This window comes from Rhipicephalus microplus, chromosome X (assembly GCF_043290135.1).
Source record: "Rhipicephalus microplus isolate Deutch F79 chromosome X, USDA_Rmic, whole genome shotgun sequence".
Taxonomy (NCBI): Eukaryota; Metazoa; Arthropoda; class Arachnida; order Ixodida; family Ixodidae; genus Rhipicephalus; species Rhipicephalus microplus.
In genome coordinates, this window is record NC_134710.1 from 150,506,756 (window position 1) to 150,514,331 (window position 7,576).

A 7,576-nucleotide genomic window follows, 5' to 3' on the forward strand; every position below is an offset into this window, starting at 1 on the left:
AAGACTTATTCCACTACATGACATTCATATACAGTTTTTTTCTGCAGTTTAAAGACATCTCGTGGCTTCGTGGTTGAACTAGGGCCGCACCAATATACAAAAACGGAGAGTCCACTGACCCATCTAGTTATCGACCAATATATGTGCTAAGCGTCCGTAACAATCTATATGAGAAACTTCTCGCAGCCCGAATACATAAATTCCTAGATAAATACCGCATACTTTGCCTACAACAGCTCGGTTTTCGTTCCAAGCACTTAACATTAACCGCGGTGCTGCCTCTAACACAAGCAATTAACTCCGCCCTAAACAATAACAAACTGGTGGCTGTCGTGTACTTAGACCTAAAAACGGCATTCGACACCGTACCGTAGATCACTCCATACTCTTAGGCAAATTGAACCACTACGGTTTTAGAGGTACATCGTTCGACCTATTCTCGAGTTATTTTCACGACCGGTACCAGATAGTTCGCATTAACAATATATGTTATTTGCCTCAACGTATAGAAACTGGTGTTCCATAAGGATCCGTCCTTGGGCCCTTATTCTTCTCCATGTATATAAACGATCTGCCATTATCCTTACATTGCTCCGACGTTCTGACGTACGCTGATGACGCAGCTATAATTATTACAGGTAACAATATCGAGGTAGTTGAATCTAAAACAAACTCGGAGTTATCAAGAATTTCCAAATGGTTTTGTGCCAACAAATTAACAATTATTACCAAGAAAACTAAATATACAATTTTTCATTCTCGTAACAAGACCGTAAATGTTAACTCCATCAATATAGCTATCGACAACCACTCTCTTCTCCATGCAACTTCTTAAAAGTACCTTGGCGTTTACTTCAATAACCACTTAATCTGGCAAAACCACATAACGGAAGTTTGCACTAGGTTGGCGTCCGGATGTTATGCTTTACTGCAGGCCCGTAACTACTTCGATAGAGACATTTTACGAACATTATACTTCGCATTCATCCACACTCACATTACATACTGCATTGAATCTTGGGGATGGAAAGACTTACCTAGAACCTATTCGAATATTACAAAAACGATCTCTAAAAACAATAACATACTCTAAGCATGATCATCCGAGTAAACCACTGTTTAACGACCTGCAAATTTTACCTTTTGATGCATTGCGTAAAGCAAAGACAGCTTGCTGCGTAAATAATATCATACGGCACAACAACCCTTTCGATGCATCCTTGTTCTACAGTACTTCTCGGCCCACTAGAAATGCTGCGTGTGGTAACTTCAATCTGCCCCCCCACAAACAACGCGTATGGAGAGCATCAGTTGCCGTGTATAGGAACAAAAATATGGAACAGCTTGCCGCCTGAAATAAAGAAAGCCCAAAATTTTAACACGTCTATAAAAAATTTTTATCTAAGCTTGAATGATGCGAGCTAACTTTGCAATTATTCGTTTCCTAGCATGTCGTGTTGCAGTCACAGAAACATCATACGAGGTGGATGGTTATTTGGTGTGTGCAATTTTCAAAATGTGTGCCGCTGTTCTGAATTGTGAATCTTGTTGTGGCCTAGCAACGAATGTTGTATTTGTATTGCATTTGGGAACACGGTTACTGGTATTGTTGACTACTTAATATGTCTCTGAGTTGTCTTGTTTATGTTATTATGTACACTTTAGTAATTTGCTTGCGTTGGTGCACCTTTTGAAAGTATTGCGATTATAGATTTTATTGTCGTTTGGCACGAAGATCGCATGCTAAAAAAATGCTTGTAGTAGTACTGTACAACACCCTGTGTTTCTGAGTGTTAGCTTCTTTTTTATGTAACATTAAGGCTGCGTCACTATATACATTTTATTTTCGGACCCAGGACTAGCCATTGGCTACGGGTCCAAGTAGTCTGATGATCTTTTGTATTGTATGATTCAACAAATAAAAAAACAAAACAAAACACCCATGCAGACGACCTAAATTCTACCCTCACTCGGACCCAAAAGCTTTTATTATTTTATTTGCATCTTTCTTGATTTTTTCGTCACGGACAAGATTATTCTTTTTTGCTCGCAACCAATGGCGCCAACGCTGACGCCGGAGCTCTTTAACGATGTCGCGCTTTAATAGGATGGATCATCACGTGAAAGTTTTGTGAAGCCCAACCATAAAAATAAAACCAGCATGCTGGGCATGTTGACCAGCGTATAGACAATGAGAGGTGAAGCGGCGTCCGAAGAGGTTGGCTTTTATGGACGCTAGGCGCGTACTTGTAAATTTTTGTTTTTCTTTCTTTCCTTTTAGTTATATTTTTTTCATGAGTCCACCAATGAAGGAAATGAAACAGGAACATCATAAGCAGTTTGGCACGAACGTGTTAACCGTCTTCAGAGGAGATTCGTTTATATATATATATATATATATATATATATATATATATATATATATATATATATATATATATATATATATATATATATATATATATATATATATATATATATATATATATATATATATATATATATATATATATATTGTGAGCGCGACAAGCGAATGACTCTTTATTCTCTTTGATATCATCATCACCTGTACATCTTCTTCATCTGAAAATATCATCACCAGCGTGATTTAGCTCGAGCCTGGCTGAATAAACCGGTTCCTCACAAGTGGTGGACTGTGCTTTTCGTTTCCTGAAGTCCTCTCGCCCGTTCTCGCTGGAGCTCCGCTCGGGTCGTCGCATACAACCCCCTGCCATGGCGGCCCAAGAAAACACTGGCCCATCCAACGTCACCGTCCTGCTGCAGCCGCCGACACCTGCTTCGCCAAACAACATTCGCCTGCGTGATCCACCTGTGTTTTCCGGTCTCCGAGGCGATGATGTAGAAGACTGGGTCAAGAACTATGACCTCGTCAGTGATTGGAACAGGTGGGACAATCCACAGAAGTTGCGCAGCGTCCCATTTTACTTGTCCGATGTTGCGAAAACTTGGTTCTGGAACAACCACCCGGATCTTCCCGACTGGGACACTTTCGAGCAGCAACTTCGTGAAATGTTTGGTGCCTCTACAGTTCGCGCTGAGGCAGCAAAGAAGAAACTCGCTGAACGCACGCAGATGCCGGCTGAATCTTACACCTCGTATATTGAGGATGTCCTTGCACTGTGCAAGCGCGTTAACACCGGCATGTCTCAGAACGACCAAATACGCCACATTATTAAAGGCATTAACACCGTCGCCTTTAACGCCCTCGCCACGCAAAATCCTGCCACCACACAGGACGTGATAACCATCTGTCAGTGACTTGACGAGCTTCAATCTCTTCGCCTTTGCTACGATGCCACCGACGTTCGTTTGCCTGCACCCCTCGACTTGCGTGCGCTTATCCGCGACATCGTTAGTGAAGAGCTGCACGGGCGCTGCTCTTCCTGTGCTGCGGAAGTTGCTTTCCCTTCTGAAAAAGATAGCTTGCGAGACCTGATTAAACAAAAGATCGCCTCCGCATCGTGTCCGACGTGTTCCAACAGTCCCTGCGTGCACCAGACGCGCACGTACGCCGAAGTTGCCGCGCTCTCTGCCGCACCCACCATTCCTGTGCCTACAACAGCAGACCATACGCCCTTGGCTTCGTTATCACCGCCAGTGCGTGCACCACCTTACTACGCACCTCAGCGCCCACCTCGACCAATCTGTTACTACTGCGGCTATCGAAGACATATCGCTCGGTTTTGTCGAAGGCGCCAACAAGACGAGCAACGCGGCTACGCTCCCGAAGAACATCGAAGCTTCCGTCCGACCATGAACTACCTACGACCACCCTCCCGATCGTCCTATTACCGTTCACTGTCTCCTACTTACCATACGGACATGCCTGGGAATTCCCGTACGTCTCGCTGCAGGTCGCCTTCGCCAGGTCGCCGTTCAGTGTCGCCTCTGCGGCCCGCCTCCCATTCCACGAACGCCCACGCGGAAAACTCCCCAATGCAGTTTTAGGAGGGGAAACTGCATCCCTTGGACAGCTAACAATTCCTCCAGAGCGACCATCGAATGTGATAGTATAGTGTTTGTAGAAGGTGTACGCGTTGAGGCTCTTGTAGACACTGGCGCTGCCGTTTCGATTATTCGTGCTGATTTTTTGTTCCCGCCTTCGAAAAGTCACCACACCTTATGGCGGCCCACCTCTACGTGCGGCGACCAACGCTCTCATTCGTCCACTTGAACAGCGTACCGTTCGTGTCTGCATAGAAGGCATTCGTCATCACATTGTTTTCGCGGTATTTCGTGAGTGCATCATCATCATCATCATCATCATCATCATCATCATCATCATCAGCCTGACTACGTCCACTGCAGGACAAAGGCCTCTCCCATGTTCCGCCAGTTAACCCGGTCCTGTGCCTGCTGCTGCCAATTTATACCCGCAAACTTCTTAATCTCATGTGCTCACCTAACCTTCTGTCTCCCCCTAACCCGCTTGCATTCTCTGGGAATCCAGTCAGTTACCCTTAACGACCAGCGGTTATCCTGTCTACGCGCTACATGCCCGGCCCATGTCCATTTCCACCCACGCTCTAATTCTTGGGTGGGATTTCTTGTCTTCGGCGTCCGCTTTCATATCATGTCATCAGCGCCTCCTGCATCTAAATGCCACTGACTCTTCTCCGCTTGAACACGATGGACGAATCCGCCTTGTCACCAAGTCAGATTATGTACTTCGGCCATACATCGAAGAATTTATAAGTGTTCATTGCACCGACATTGTGAATGGTGACGTACTAATTCTCCCTTACGGTCATACCCTACGTAGGGGCATTGTGATCACACCAGGGCTTATTCGCTTCTTAGATGGGTCTACGTACTTAACCGCCATAAATCAAACGCCCGAGTGTGTACTGCTCCCCTGTGGCTCAACAGTATCTTGCGTGGTCGACAGTGAGCCTGTTGCGATTGTTACTCTTCCGAACAACAACCACAACGATGTTCCGAAGTCGCAATCATTGTCATTCAATGCCTCTGCCACACCTGTGTCGGCAACAATAAGCAATGACTTAACACCTGATCAAACTGAAGATTTGCTGGCCCTGTTAAATAGACACCGTTCTCTATTTGACGTGAACTCGCCCGCCCTCAGCATGACTACCACCGCTACTCACAGCATCCAGACTGACGGTTCTCGTATTGTACATCGGCGTTCATATCGCGTGTCTCAGGCAGAACGCAAGATCATCGAGGAAAACATCTCAGACATGTTACGACGCAACATCATACGTCCTTCCTCGAGTCCCTAGTGATCCCCAGTTGTTCTCGTTCAAAAGAAAGATGGGACAGTGCGTTTCTGCGTCAATTACCGTGTGCTAAACAAAATAACGCGCAAGGATGTTTATCCCCTCCCTCGGATCGACGATGCACTGGATTCATTACAGGGCGCAGAGTATTTTTCTAGCCTCGACCTTAGGTCAGGCTACTGGCAGATACCAATGTTGGAGTCTGACAAAGAGAAGACCGCCTTTTCAACGCCAGATGGGTTGTACGAGTTCAATGTGATGCCTTTTGGACTCTGTAATGCGCCCGCCACCTTCGAACGCATGATAGACGGTGTATTGCGTGGTTTGAAATGGAAAACATGTCTGTGCTATCTCGATGACATAGTCGTGTCTTCATCCACGTTCTCGCAGCATCTACAGCGTCTTGACGAAGTCCTCACATGCCTTGCAAGAGCCGGTCTACAGCTTAACACCAAGAAATGTACCTTGTCTGGCAAGACAATCAAGGTTCTCGGCCACCTTGTCAGCAAAGAAGGAATTCGGCCCGACCCCGAGAAACTTGCCGCTGTCCTCGATTTTCCTCGTCCACTACGCCAAAAGGACCTGCGCAGCTTTCTTGGGTTATCTTCTTACTTCCGGCGCTTCATACGCGGCTTCGCGGAACTTGCGTCTCCGCTCCATCAACTCCTCGCAAGGAACGTCCCCCTCATTTGGTCCGACGACTGCGAAAGCGCTTTCACGGTACTGAAGCAAGCCCTCACGTCGGATCCGGTACTGTGCCACTTCGATTCCACCGCACCCACCATCCTTCACACCGACGCAAGTAATCATGGTCTTAATGCGGTACTTTTGCAGCGTGACAAAAACTCACGCGAACGCGTCGTTGCTTACGCAAGTCGTTCTCTTACCGCTCCAGAAAAGAACTACACTATCACTGAGCAGGAGTGCCTTCCTGTTGTTTGGGCAGTGCAAAGATTCCGACCATATCTTCACGGCCATCATTTTACCGTCGTGACTGACCATAACGCCCTATGCTGGCTTTCATCGCTGAAAAACTTATCGGGTCGCCTCGGTCGCTGGGCGCTTCGCTTGCAGGAGTATGATTTCGATGTCACCTACAGATCTGGGAAGAAGCATCAAGATGCTGATGCTCTATCACGCTGTCTTTTGCGCAGCGGAAGCCACTCACCATCGATACTCCAAAACGACAGCACCTCTCCAATCGCAGCGCCAAGTTCATCACCTGCCACCCTATCCGTCCTTGTTTCACAACAACGTGTCGACCCATACTGCCGCACCGTTGTTGACCGCTTGACCGGCTCTACTACTCCTCCAAACGCCAGACTCCGTCGACAACTCAAACAATTTAAGCTTGTCGGTGATGCTTTGTGTCGCTACATTTACCACATCGATGGCAACAAGTGGGTACCCGTCATCCCACGTTCTCTGCAACGTGAAGTTCTGGAAGCCTTTCATGATGATCCAACCACCGCTCATCTAGGCTATCACAAGCCTTACGACAAAATACGAAGTCGTTGTTTTTGGCCTGGCCTCTCTTCAGCCGTCGCTAAGTACGTCGCCTCCTGTGTCCATTGCCAACGGCGAAAACGACCGACAACTGCTCCGGCTGGCTTAATGCAACCTCTTCCTTGTCCCGCCTCGCCTTTTGAAGTCGTTGGAATCGACTTGTATGGCCCTCTTCCTATATCATCCAATGGGAATCGCTGGATTGTCACGGCCGTCGACCACCTTACCCACTACGCAGAAACAGCTTCTATACCATCTGGGACTGCCACTGAGATCGCCATTTCTTTCTTCGCCAAATCTTTTTGCGTCATGGAGCTCCACGCATTCTCCTGATTGATCGTGGCAAAGTCTTCCTCTCTTCCATTGTCGAGCAAGTTTTGCGTGCCTCGAACACTGTTCACAAGACCACTTCTAGCTACCACCCGCCGACTAACGGATTGACTGAATGGTTTCATCGGACCCTATCGGACATGACCGCCATGTACATTCACCCCAACCACACGAACTGGGATGCAATTCTACCCTTCGTGACATTCGCCTATAATACGGCTGCACAACGCACTACCGGCTTTTCTCCATTTTTTCTCGTCCATGGTCGCTCGCCGAGTTTCGCTCTGGATGTCTCTTTCCTTTCGGCCCCTGCACCCTCGACGGCTCCTTTCTCTGAAGAATTCCTATCTCGTCTCGCACACTGCCGTCACCAGGCCCGTGTTAACACCGGCCTCTCTCAAGACACTCGAAAATCTCACTACGACTCGTCTCGCCGTGTTGTGAGTTTTTCCCCTGGTGACGAAGTTCTTCTATGGACT